Source organism: Macrobrachium rosenbergii, chromosome 2, assembly GCF_040412425.1.
Source record: "Macrobrachium rosenbergii isolate ZJJX-2024 chromosome 2, ASM4041242v1, whole genome shotgun sequence".
In the NCBI taxonomy this organism is placed as follows: domain Eukaryota; kingdom Metazoa; phylum Arthropoda; class Malacostraca; order Decapoda; family Palaemonidae; genus Macrobrachium; species Macrobrachium rosenbergii.
The window spans coordinates 70475794-70488964 of NC_089742.1; the positions used below are offsets into that span (position 1 = coordinate 70475794).

Here is a 13171-nt window from a genome sequence, read left to right on the forward strand (position 1 = left end):
AACCATATATATGTAGCTCTCCGGTAGTCTAACAAGATCTGAAGAATAATTTAAATTTCTCTGTATGAGACATGCAACCACTGTCCATGCAAGCGTTTTCGCAGTTGTATTATGTGAGAAATTTACATTAAATGACTTACCCATTTACTCCTCACGTCTTTTTCTTTGCGTTAATTCGGTTCCCTTCGGTTGTGCTATTTTCTCTTAAAAGTTGAGTGTCTCTGGGATATGAATGTGACGTCACGAAACAAACCCTCAGGTAACTCAGGTGTTACATTTGTTCGCTCACGTGACTCTCGAGCACTGTGACAGCGGTCGGTTAATTGAAAGTTTTCAATCCTTGTTGCAGTTCATCCAGGATTCAGGGAAATGGGTGGTAGTTCAAATATAATTTCCAAGAAGTTCATTAATTCAGCATTCGCCAGATACAAGAAGATCGTCTATTCAGCACGAATATCATCAGCAAAATTTTACATGATCGCCTCACAAATGTTTCAACTCTCCATGGAAGGTTAGGCTAGTGAAATAATTCATTTGTACAATTGAGAAAAGCTCAGCCTATTGGCTTTGCACATTTACTATTTGAAAACTCGTTCTTTTGAAGTTACTCAACACTCTTCCTTTTCAGAATACAAAGGCCTTTACTTAGGTGCATTCAAAGTTTTTAAACAGCCATAGAACAGTCTCAAAGAAATCCCAGTCTGTATATTTTCTCACTTCAGACGTTTTCTCTTTTGACTGAAACGTTATCGGAATGAAACTAGTTTCTCTCATACCAACCTATTCTTGATCGCCGTTTGCCCTTGAATGCAGTCATCCTACAGTGCGATGTTGTTTTGATATTGGTCTGATGGGCTATACTCGTATTCATTTTAAGTAATATGCTTGTTTCTGTTTTGTTAAAATGACTGCCATTTTGGTGAATCGTGTTTGAACTAGACCTAGGCTAAATGTCCATTGCAGAGGGGACCATTTCAGATGTACCTTGGGCTAGGTTAGTTACTCTAGGCTTCGGTATTCCGTTTCAGCTGGTGTTGTCTAATTAGGCTAAAGTCTAGGCCGTAAGTCTTTTGTAGCAAGACGTTCAAATTTTTTTTTTTTTGTTAGAACTGAATTGCTGGTTTTTCTTAAAAAATCAGGTTAGGTAGTAGCCTAGAACATCTTATAGGCCTATGTGTTCTTCTGTGAAAATTTTTTCTACAGCGGCTACAGAATTATCATTTTCTGAATGTTGAATTGGAAAAACTTTACTTTAGTTGCACCGCCTGATTCCCTCCAGTCACCAACCGGGACAGGTTACAGCCTTTTTGTGGGGTCCAGGGTGGGCAAAGGCTCCCAGGCCAGGTCAGGGCATGTTGCTCTAAGTTAGGTTAGGTAGGTAAGGTCTGGTTAGGTCAGGACCTGGCATCATAGGAAAGGTTACGTCTATTTATCTATAAGGAACCTGTCCCGGTCGACAACTGGCGGGAGTCAGGCCTCGCAACCAAAGTAAAGTTTTACCTTTGAATTTTTGCTGTTTTCATTTTTTTGCAGAGATTTTGCATTTTTCTTATAATATGCCCGTAGAGTGCCTTTTCAAGTATATGCTATATTCTTTGAGGTGCATGATCGTTGATTTCTATATGAAGATTTTGTTTTCCGTAGTAAGAAGCACAGTGTTTCAGAGATGCATTTTGAGCAAAAGAATTTTACCAAAATGACTGATTAACAGAATCTTTAAATGCGTCTTGTTAAGTCTTACATTACAGTTACCTTGAGAAAATTTTAGTCTCTCTCATGTGAATTAGATCCAAGTTTTTTGCATTGTAAAGAATCTGTTAGAGAGTAGCAACGAGATTCAATTTGTGAATGAAGACTGTTTAAATTTATTCATAGTTAAGGATGCTGGTGAAGAAGGTCCTAGCAATATATACTGAAGTATAATATACTCAAGTACATAATAATGATCAGATTTTAGACAAATTAGCCGAGAATTAACAGAGGCTAAATTTCAAAACTCAACTTAACAATGATGGAATTAAGCCTATGGGCCAATGACTGTCAAACTGCCCAAAGTAATGTGTAAGGAGGTTTAATGGGGAATATACTGATAAGTTGCATAAGTTTCACAACTGCCAGTGCTTGTGGAAAATTTTTTATTTCCAATAAACTGACATTTTTGCCCAGTTTTTTGTCAGGTACGATAATTTTTTCAAGGTATTTTCTCCTTTTTCCATTTCTGATGATAAGTACATGTAGCTCTAACCTTGCTTAAAGATGAATTTCTTAATATTCCTAACATTACACAAGATGAATGATCATACTTTTAACAGTTTGCACTCTTATATCAATTATTACAGAGCTATAGTTTATGAAATGAAACAGTGCCAAGTAGATCTGTTAGAAGTAAATTGCTTAGTCATATTCAGTAATCATTTTCCAAGTCGATTTCTTCAATCAAAATAGAATTACAGTAGTGCGTAAAGTAAATCATTATCTGACCATCAGTGATTTTTTTAACATTACAGATATTCATCCAGGTCTTGATTCACACATCATATCTTAAAAGCAGTGTTACAGTTGAAAAGAAAGAAAATTTTGTAGAAAAAACTGCTGTATTGCAAAGTTCCAGTAAGCTTCAGTTTAAATCAAAGACCCCTGAAAAACCATCCCCTTCAACTCTAGAAAATTGAAATGCCCGAGTTGAAGTGAAACTAGTTTGAGAGGATGATAACCCTGTGTAAATAGCATTGAAAGTACCTGTAATGGTAAAACTTAAGTATTGCAAATTATGTAGTGGATTTGGTTACAGTATGCTCAGTTGCACCAAATTTGTGAAAGTGGCTGATTGCCAAAAGAGGTGTCCCTGAGGCTCAGGTTTGTGTCTTGTACACCAGTAGCAAACATTGTTCAACCAAATATCTTTGTAATGACATTAAACTCAGGTTTTCTTGTACTATCTGTAAGAAGAATGCTCATATTTCAGCTTTGTATCCTAACATCATTGGTGAGGGTTAGCTATCAAATTTTTTGGTGTGAATACTTGCACTGTTAGGTGCTCATTGGACACGGAGTCAGAGAAGTTATTTTTCTATGCTAATTGCTAAAGAACGTAGAGTGCATATGAAACCTGCCTTCTACCTGTTGTGATGTGACCACCTTCTTAGAGCATCCAAGCATCCGTTTGGAGTGTCTAATGTGTCTATTCCTGGGGGCAGGAAACAACAAATTGCTATGCTTGCTTACCCTAATTTTGACATTACATTGCTTGTATCACGGTAGGATGTGACTATCTGTAACAACATCCTTAACTGAGCCAACTTTGGGTACAAATGGTGAAAGTATACCCATTGAAGGTTCAGTAGTAGACATACTACAGTTTGTTCCTGACCTCATCACCAACTGCATGTTAGATTCTTCTCTGAAAACCAGTAATGCTTCTTCTCCATATGAAGGTGCTTATGCAGGAGTTGACTTAATTGGGGATACAATATTGTGAAGTAGTCTCTTTCTTTCAGATTTAACATGGTCATACTAAGTGATATCAAGCAAGCCTTCTTACAAGTAGCCAGAGAAGACAAAGACAGGTTCCGTTTCTATATGAAGGAAGGAGATGAGTCGGTTGCCTACAGATACAAAACTCCTCTTTAAGAATTTGACTCACATCGTATACTAGTCTTTTCGAGGGTTGTCAGACATAGGTCTGAGCCCAGAGACTGTGTCTCATTTAGCCCTGACATCAAAATAGGTATAGACAAGTCATCTGGGCTCTCGTGTATGGCGTTCAGGAGAATGATCTGTTTGTTCAGAATTGTCCCGAATTTTGTAATGCGATTCAGAACTGTCGATCTGGTTAGTTTGAACCTTTCCCATTATCCTCACTGTAGGACTTTTCAGTGGTTACTAACTGAGTTCTGTTTGAGTGCTGCAGTACTATCTTGAAGGAACTCGACATCTCAGCTTTGTATGTCGAAACCCTTCAGTTGGTACTAACAGAGTTAAAGGAGTTTTCGTGGTACACTTACCTTCTGGCTCTGTAAGTTATTCTGTGGGCATTGTCTCCTTTGGTGTGGAACGAGAATTGCAACCCGGACAGAAGCTTGTGATAGTAGGGTCATCACCCTATACTTTGCAGTCAGTAAGAACCTGTCGTCTTTAAGGTACTGCTCTTGGAGAGGTGGTCAGATATGATCACCTGCGGAATTTGCCCTCTAGCCTTGGACACACTTTCCACGAACCAGTGGTGGCTGCTCGATGGGTTGGATAGTGAACCCAGCTCCCTTTGGAACAGGTATCCAGTTGGCAGGAGACAGATTAGGAGTGACCAGTTCTCTTCCCTCATTTTTGCTTCCTTCCTTCCTTTCCAGTAAACAGAGTCAGATTGCCATTCCATATACAAGTTGGACGATCGTGAGTGCTGGTTAGTTATCTGAATGAGCACCAGTCATTTCATTGGCAGTGAAGGGATGAAAGTTCTCCTCCTCTCTTGGCAAGGAGAGAGGAAGATAGACAATAAAGCAAGCTTGGTGATCATATTACCCTTTTTATTGTCTGACACTAACGTGAATACCAGGAATGACTTAGCAGACAACCTTTCTGTTTCTGTCACGCTTGAGTAACCACCGAGTGTCGATGGCAGCTTTGTTCTTGAATTTACCGGTTGGAAACCGGATTTTGGTGAAGTAGTATTGCTGATTTTGAGTAACCTTCAAGCCTACAGCTTTCAGGATCAGCATTTTATTGTTTTGTTTTTGAGATCTGATTCAAGTTTATCATATTTCGTTTGCTCCTGAACCGATATTTACGGCATTGAATTACTTATTTGCAAGTCTCAGTTAGTGTTTATTAGCATTTGAGACATGTCTATATGATGATACTGTGTACTTCAACTATTGTCGGTAAAGGTTAACTTTCCTTTTCCGAATAACGTAATAACTTAATCTTGTGTTTGCTACCGGGCCAACTTTTTTGGTAGTGAGTACATACTATCTGAAAGTCTCTATTACAGATGGCTAAACGTTGGCTTTAAATGGTTATAGTGCTGTTTAAATCTTGCGACAAATCGACAGGGCTTCCCCAATCCCAAACCACAAGAAGCCACAATGCACCAGTCATAAGATAGCACCCGAGCTTCCACAGAGCTTCGATATGCACAATATAATATGCAAGACCTAATACATAAGTCTCAGTGTTTGATAGGATTTGAGATATGTGTGTATGACAGTACTCAGTGTACTTCGAACTGTGTCGGTAAATGTTAACTTTTCTTTTTCCGAGTAGCGTAAAAAAAACTTTAATATTGCGTTCGCTACCTCATTTACCGAATAGCGTAATATAACGTAAATTTTGCGTTCTCTACCGATCTAATATTTTCTGTAATGAATACACCTCCCCTCCATGGGTTTGAGTCCAAGGGTCTCATATATTATTATATATTTCTTTGGACTAAAATTTTTTGGGATTTTCCACTTTTGCTAAAATTTATTGGACCTGATAAATAGGAAAAGATATCATAGCTTGGAATGGGTTGATGTCCGAAGCTAAATAGTGGGAACTGTGGCAGAACCATCAACTACCTGATAATGTTCGGACCTGAGGGATATCAGATTGATATATCTCAAAGGCAGAACTATTCTGCAGGGCTGGACCACGGAGTCCACGGGGGATGGTCTGGCTCTGGGGATAAGACTCTCAGGCATTCTAGTTTGTTTGCCCATAATACAATTAGGGTGGGGATGGTAGTATTCTCGTAATACCTTGGTCCTAGCAAGCGGGTTTGGCTTACACTTGAACCACTCTAATCATGTGCCATCCCTGTGGGTAGGGTAGGGACGCTGACATCTGGGAGTCAGTTCTCATTTATGCCATTTGTGGAAGAATAAACTCCATGAAAGGCTGATATCTTTTTAATGTTTTCAGGTTTATTTATTTATTTTTTTACTTCAGTCTTTATGACAAATAAGATAAAGATTCAAGTACCCCTGGGTCCTTCGATGGTAGCGACTCTGCACAGTAGACAACCGCTGGAACCTCCTCTGACAACCTTTCATTAGAAAGTCAAAAAAGAATCCTAATGTAATTACACTGGAACCTTATGCTCCATGCAAAACAAATCCAAAAGAAGTAAATGTCGTCTTGACCCAACCTTGACTCACTCCTGACTTCCTCTTTGGGAGTGGAAGTTGGTCAAGGTTTCTAACCATGAAAACATAACAACAAATTTCAGCCCTAAAGTTGGAAAACGTCTTATTAAAAAGACACTCAACGACAGAAATGTCATTCAGACAAATAAAAATAAAGACGTGGCGTATAGAAGCCACAACAAAAAACCAATCTTAAGACTATTTACCAATAAAAAGTATTAATAATGTGAATGTAAAAGTAAAGAAGTATTAACACTATGAACAGCATTCAGGGTACTATTGTACTTCCTGAAAATGATGACGAACCAGTCGATAAGAATATACTGTTGGATTCTCTTAAAATGAGTTATCCCAACATCCAAGATTGTGAGGTATATATAATACCAAGTAAACAGAATAATAAAGTATTAAGAATTGCAAAAATAAAATTTTAGGGTCAAGATCTACCTCAAAAAATAAAAATTTTGGGCAAAAGTAGAAAACTGAGACCTTATGTTCCAAAGCAACTACAATGTCAGAATGGTAGTAAATACGGGCACATGAAGAAAAACTGTCAAAAGCTGGGTTCTGGATGCGGATGTGTTTCCCGTCTGTTGCCCCAAGGGTGTGTGGGAAATTCCATCGTTGCTCAAACCAACGGGCTACTCCTTCCATTGCTCTCGGATGCTGTGTACCTGCATGATCTCATCTCCGTAGGCAACCAGAATGGCCCAATAAGTAACCAGTTGGTTCTTAGCCACGTAAAATAAGTCTAATCCTTCAGGCCAGCCCTGGGAGAGCCATTAATCAGCTCAGTGGTCTGGTAAAACTAAGGTATACTTACTTACTATAAGTCTCAGGCACAATATCGCTGATCGTGTTGGGAGTTACTCAGAATTAGTAGGACAGGCTCTTGTAGGATTCTCCAGTTGCAAGGAAACGTAAGGTAATTGCAACACGTAGGCCTGGCTCAATGGATCTTCTCCAGAATTTGAGGGTCTTCTGTATGTAGGTTGTGACCCGTTCCACAATTTCGTTGAAAAGCTCCTCCATGTGTAGTAGCTTTCGTGCTGGTAGGACGTGTCTTTGGAGTGCTCTGTGAAAAGTGCTTGACTTGTGCAACGTTAAAAGTGAATACAAAGAGGAGGAATGAAAAAGAGAAAGTAAATACTGTAGAAATTAAATTCAGTAAAGGGAAGATCAAACTATCATACGAACATTCTCATAATTATCGAAGCAGCATGTAAAGATGGAACACTAAATAAAATACTAGAGAAGGATGAGTCAACCCAAATCGAGAGAGTCAGCAACCTGCGGACATTGCTTTGGGAAGCTGATGATGAAGGAACTTGCTGTGAAATGTGTGACGAATGGTTCCACTACGAATGCTCCGGTATCGAGGTCAGATACGCACCCATACTTCGTAGTGACAATGTATGGTACATCTGTAATAATTGCAAGAGGCCTGAACAAAGAACACACAAAAAACTCATTGAAGATGAACTTGAAGAAATAAAAGAAATCACAGATATTAACAAAGTTGATTCAGAATTCGGCTCAGAAAACTAGTGACGTAATGGTCAACATAGATGAAATCCAAAACAAAATTGACAATGTTGATAAAGATGTCAAGACTATGACAAACATGGACAAAACTTATGCGCTGAATCACTAAAGGCAAAAAAAATGCTTCTGATCAAATCTACAAATGAAGAGAGCACAGCAGCAAATGAAAACTGACAGATTATGAGTAAAATAACGGCGCCAGTTGAACAGGCTAAAACAAGAGATGGACAATTATTTGTAAGATTTCCAGACAGGAAAAACTTAGAAAAGGCAAAAATGGAGATTCAGAAAATCAGCAATAGATCAGTAAATGAGGAGGGTAAAATTAAACCAAAAATAAAAGTAGTCTATATGTCCCAAAGGATGAAGAGGATATTGTCGATAACATTGTAAAGAAAAATCCATGGATAGGTAGCCTCATTTCTGAAAATGACGACCTGAAAATTGTAAAGGAAATGATAGCCAAAGATGACAAATTTAAACACTATATCATCAAATGCACACCACAAATACGAAAGGCTATCTATGATAGAGGTGATATATTGTGTACACTGTATAGCCGTTGCAAAGTATACGACTGTTACATGCCTTATCAATGCTATAAATGTCAGGAATTTGGTCACAGCGGAACAAATTGTAGGAATTACCAAGTTTTCCCTAGATGTGGTGAAAATCACAAATCAGATGAATGTGCTAGCAACATCGTCAAGTGTAAAAATTGTGTAAAGAAAGGCCATAGTGATATTAATCATGAAACATATGATGGCAATAAGTGCACAGTATATAAAGAATATGTGTCAAAGGTGAAAAATATTACGGATCATGGCTTTGACTAATCTTCTATGCAATTTAATACAAGAAGAAATCAAATTTAAAAAAGAACTAAAGACTCTCCTATTCTGCAGGAGCCACGATACTGACGAGAAAGCACTGAAAGACAGTTATAAAATATAAGAAGCCCCTTATTTTGAAAACATACAAGGGCCCGCCAGAGAGGGAATTATCCCTGTGGAGGGCTGTACAAAAAAACAAACAAAGTGAAGTAATCCTGGTAAAATTCCGGTACAGTTCTAGAGTTTCAGTTGCCAATTCTCTCATCAAGTTCTGATAATAACCTTTCTTCTCACCTCTTTGTAAGTAAGGCCAGACCCAGCACCTTGGTTTTCTGTTCTTCTTGCGTTTTTGTTCCTGCAGGCACTTAACAATTCTTAACTGCAACAAGGCGTCGTGGTAATCCAAATACATTCTGCTAATTCTGGATCATGTAGGTTCTCGGGAGGCTCAACAAATCCGTGTCGTCCATCTTCTTGCTCTGTCTGCAGCCATGGTCTAATGAATCAGTTTATATTGTTAATGTATTACAATGCGACAAATATTTGCTACTTAATAGTTACTAAGTTTTCTATTACCATTTATAACTGAATATTGCAAATGATTACATGCCACGATTCCCCTATTTGAATTTTCGGTGGTGTGCAAGGAGAGAATACATGTATTGGTATTCTATCCGAGTAAAGTTAGCTGTTCATAATAAATCAGTTTATATAGTTGAATATATTTACAGTATGACATATATTTGTCACTTAACATTTACTATGCTTACTATTACCGTTGATAATCAGATGTTGCAAATGGTTTGATGTCACGATTTTCACTTTAGATTTTGGGTGGTGTACAAGGAAAGAGAAGATGTAATGTAAATAAATTTTTTATATTTATTTTCTATACAATTAAACGTCTGAACATTCCAGTTGATTTCCTATAAAGCTAACATTAAACGTCCCAACATTCCAGCTGATTTCCTATAAAGCTAACATTCGTCATCAACGTGGTTTATTAAATTTTTCTGCTTTCAAACTTAAAAGATAATTGCTTGACTACAACTTTGGGTCGGGGAATTAAAATGCCAATATTCCATTTGGTGAATAAATTGTTGACCTAGTTAATCTTTTTGCAATACCTGCGCAAAGTTTCTTATTCCTTTGCTCGGTAAATAGCATAATTTAAGTTGACCATATGTTACCAATTATGGGCTTTGGGCCAGGAGTTGAAATACCAAAATTTCCTTTGGCGAATAAATTTATCACCTAGTTAATCTTTTCATAGTACCTGAGCAGTATTTGGTCAGTTTCTCTGCCAGCAAATATAACTGCTGTTGACCAGATGCCACCATTTATGAACTTTAGTTCAGGGAATTAAAATACCAAAGTTTCCTTTGGAGAGTAAATGGTTGACCTACTTAATCTTTTTATAATACCGCGGCAATATTTCCATTGTTCTTTGCCCAGTAAGTAATACAATTGGAGTTGACCGGATACCACCAATTATAAGATTAGGCCTAACGATACAGGTAATGATAAATTGTTGTCAATTGAACGTAAGTCACTAGTTATAACTCTTTTTGTTTCTTTTGTACTAAATATCAGTTGTAAATATTACAGGAAATTATGTTTCTACCAGCCGGGAGTTGTTTCTTAATTATATTCTTGATGTTATTGTGAAGTTAAATATTCTATGAATGAAATAAATCTTTTATTGCCCTTCCGTTACCTTTAAAAACAAACTACTGCATTTTGCTTAATCACATTTTTACAAAAGTATTGGGTAAATCCCGTTACTAAAATTAAAATCTTTTGGTTTATAAACATTCCCTTCTGAGCCTTTCTCTACCCACCTCGCCGTGTGACGTAGGTGTAGCTCCGCCTACCTGTGCATGAACGGACCACCTGTTTCTTAGACTATGGTCTGCAGCTGCAACTGGAATGGTGAGTGCCGAGTTCACCTGGCATTTATATATGGCGGCATCCATGTGCACGACACATGGCGCTGCCGTTGCGTCTGTCAGCACGGGTCGTAACTAAGTTGGACATGAATCGTCATGCCTTCACGGACGTTGCCATCCTATCAAAACCATTAAATGTGGGCGTGGCCTGAATCGTCGGCGACTGTCGCGTACGACTACGCATGTTCGTAATCTCATCTCAACTTGCGCACTGCTGTCGTAAATGTTCATTACGTATGAAGTCGTGGTGTCGTAATCATTGAGGCCCGCGACTGATGCCGATCGGTCGCCAACCGCGTCGTAATGAGCAAATTATGACGGTCGTTGTCTTGAATCGCCAATGTGTGACGCTGGCATTATAGACATATGCGTCAAGACACTGAACCTAGGGCAGATCATTTGAAACAACTGGTTTCAGTAACAATATCTGCTTTGAGTACGAAGGGAGGAATGAAGGAATTAGATCTTTCTCTTTTCTTTTGATGTGTATGGACGGACTTTGACCCAAATCGTGGCCATCGAAAGCAAGTATTTCGAACTGGAGGGAAATGTCGACCAAATGTTTATATGGAAATAAGGACTAAAATCCCTCGCCAAGTTATATTTCGTTTGTTCGGGGCTGCTTGAAGAGCAAGAAGAGCCCATGCCGGTGGCGTCAGGCCAGCAACTCTCTCAACTTTATAGCTTCGGAAATAAAGAAGAAAATTCTCTGATACGTACGCTGTAAGTGTATCTACTGGACCTTCACAACTGCGGTAGTTGCATTTCTCTCTCTCTCTCTCTCTCTCTCTCTCTCTCTCTCTCTCTCTCTCTCTCTCTCTCTCTCTCTCTCTCTCTCTCTCTCTCTCTCTCCGCGCCGGTCTGTGTGTATGACACCCTTAGCTTCATTGGAAGATATATAATAACACTGAAGAGAGAGAATTACCACTCAATTCGGTTCTAGTTTGTAGTCTTATTAAAGTGGTAGAAACTTTTTTTCTAAATCATTGTATCCATACATTTTTCCGATAACATAAGTGTATTGCTCTAATTGTCTTATTTTCATGAGAGAGAAAGAGAGAGTTTCCATTCAATTCCGTTCTAGCTCGTAGTCACATTTGAGTAATAAAACTTTTTTTTTTTTTAATCATTGTATCCATATATTTTTCCGATAGCATGATATATGTATTGCTGTAATTGTCGTCTTATTACGAGAGAGCGAGAGAGAGAAATTCGTGACAAAAAGTGGCTGGTTTACCTGAGGTTTACAAATGTGTGTCCCATAGTTCAGTTCATGTTCTTACCGAATTATCCATTTTCCTTCTTTTATCAGAATTCCCTTTTGTCTTTTTGATGATATATGATGATGTCATCTTTCTCCTCCTCCTCCTCCTCCCCACCCCCACATTTTTTTAAATAAGAAAGCAGAGGAAGGAAAAATATTATAAAAAAAGAAAAAGATTTACAAACACTCTCTGCCCCCGCTAGGACTGAGGGAAGGAAGGAGAAAGGTGTTAACCGTTTCAATCCCAACGCTGTTAACAAATACAGACGGAATTCCTTTTTGGGGTTGGGAGAGGATCCTCACTCTCGCCTGAATGTGACTGATATTATCATGACGTCTCTTGTCAAGATATGTGAATATCTTATTAGCAAGTGGGATTTACGGATTAAAGGCTGTCAAGGCGCAGAGAGAGAGAGATTTCTGAGATGGATTGTCCACGTATCAATACAATGGAAGAAATTCTATATTTAATCTAATTATGAAGGCTTTGGTAATGTTTCTCAATCAAAGTACTTTTCCATTTCACCCAACATATTAAGTAAAAATTATTATCATTAAAGATTTTAATTTCACTTAAACACGAAAAACTACACTGTTTCACTTTGTTTGGTTTTATGTTTAGCCCTCCACAGGGATAGCCTAATTCCCTCTCTGGCGGGCCCATGCACGTTTTCAGAATAAGGTGCTTCTTATATTTTATAATTGTCTTTCAGTGTTTTGTCGTCAGTATCGTAGCTCCTGCAGAATGGTTGAGTCTTTAGTTCCTTTTTAAATTTGCATTCTTCTTGTATGCTCTTCACTTCAGGCAGCATTTTGTTGTATAGTCTTGGTGCGCAGTGTACAAATGCTCTCTCGCTTGACTTACAATTTGTTCTAGGTTCAAATAGCCCATATGCTTCACTTGTATATATGATTACAATATTCATTTCGGGCCTAAAGAAGCTTAAGCAGTTTCTCAGATATGTTGGTTCATCATACTTTAGTGCTTTAAAGACTGTAAACAGTATTTCTTATTCTATTCTTGCTTTTACTGGGAGCCAATGTAGCTCAATTAGTGCTGGGGCTATTCTACCACGGAAGTGTAGTCCTTTTTATTAACCTGGCGGTTCTATTTTGTATTCCTTGCAATTTTCTTAGGTAGTTAGGGAGACCGTAGTATATAACGTTGCAGTAGTCAAGCCTCGAAAGTATTTGGTTGCAAATTGCTGTTTTCAGGGTATCTTCGTTTAGGTATTTTCTAATAAATGCAATGTTTCTAATATGATAGTTACAGGTTTTTGTAATTCGCAGTATATGGTTCTTCATCGACAATTTATTGTCAGTAAATACTCTTAAGTTCCTCACTGCTGCTGCAATATTTATTGTTGACGAACCAATAGTTATTCTTTTGAAGTGTTCATATTTTCGTAGTGCACTGTCAGATTCAAATAGCATACACTCGGTTTTGTCTTCAGTAAG

The 13171-nt window shown here is 38.1% G+C and overlaps 1 long non-coding RNA gene across 1 annotated transcript in view; it reads left to right on the plus strand.

The window, feature by feature from the left end:
• Positions 1-286: 286 nt before the first annotated feature.
• The window catches only part of LOC136848154 (uncharacterized), a 55279-nt gene continuing 42394 nt past the window's right edge, over positions 287-13171 (plus strand). Inside the window, exon 1 of the long non-coding RNA XR_010855955.1 lies at positions 287-511. This is a non-coding gene — a long non-coding RNA (uncharacterized lncRNA). The remainder of the gene's footprint in view (positions 512-13171) is intronic.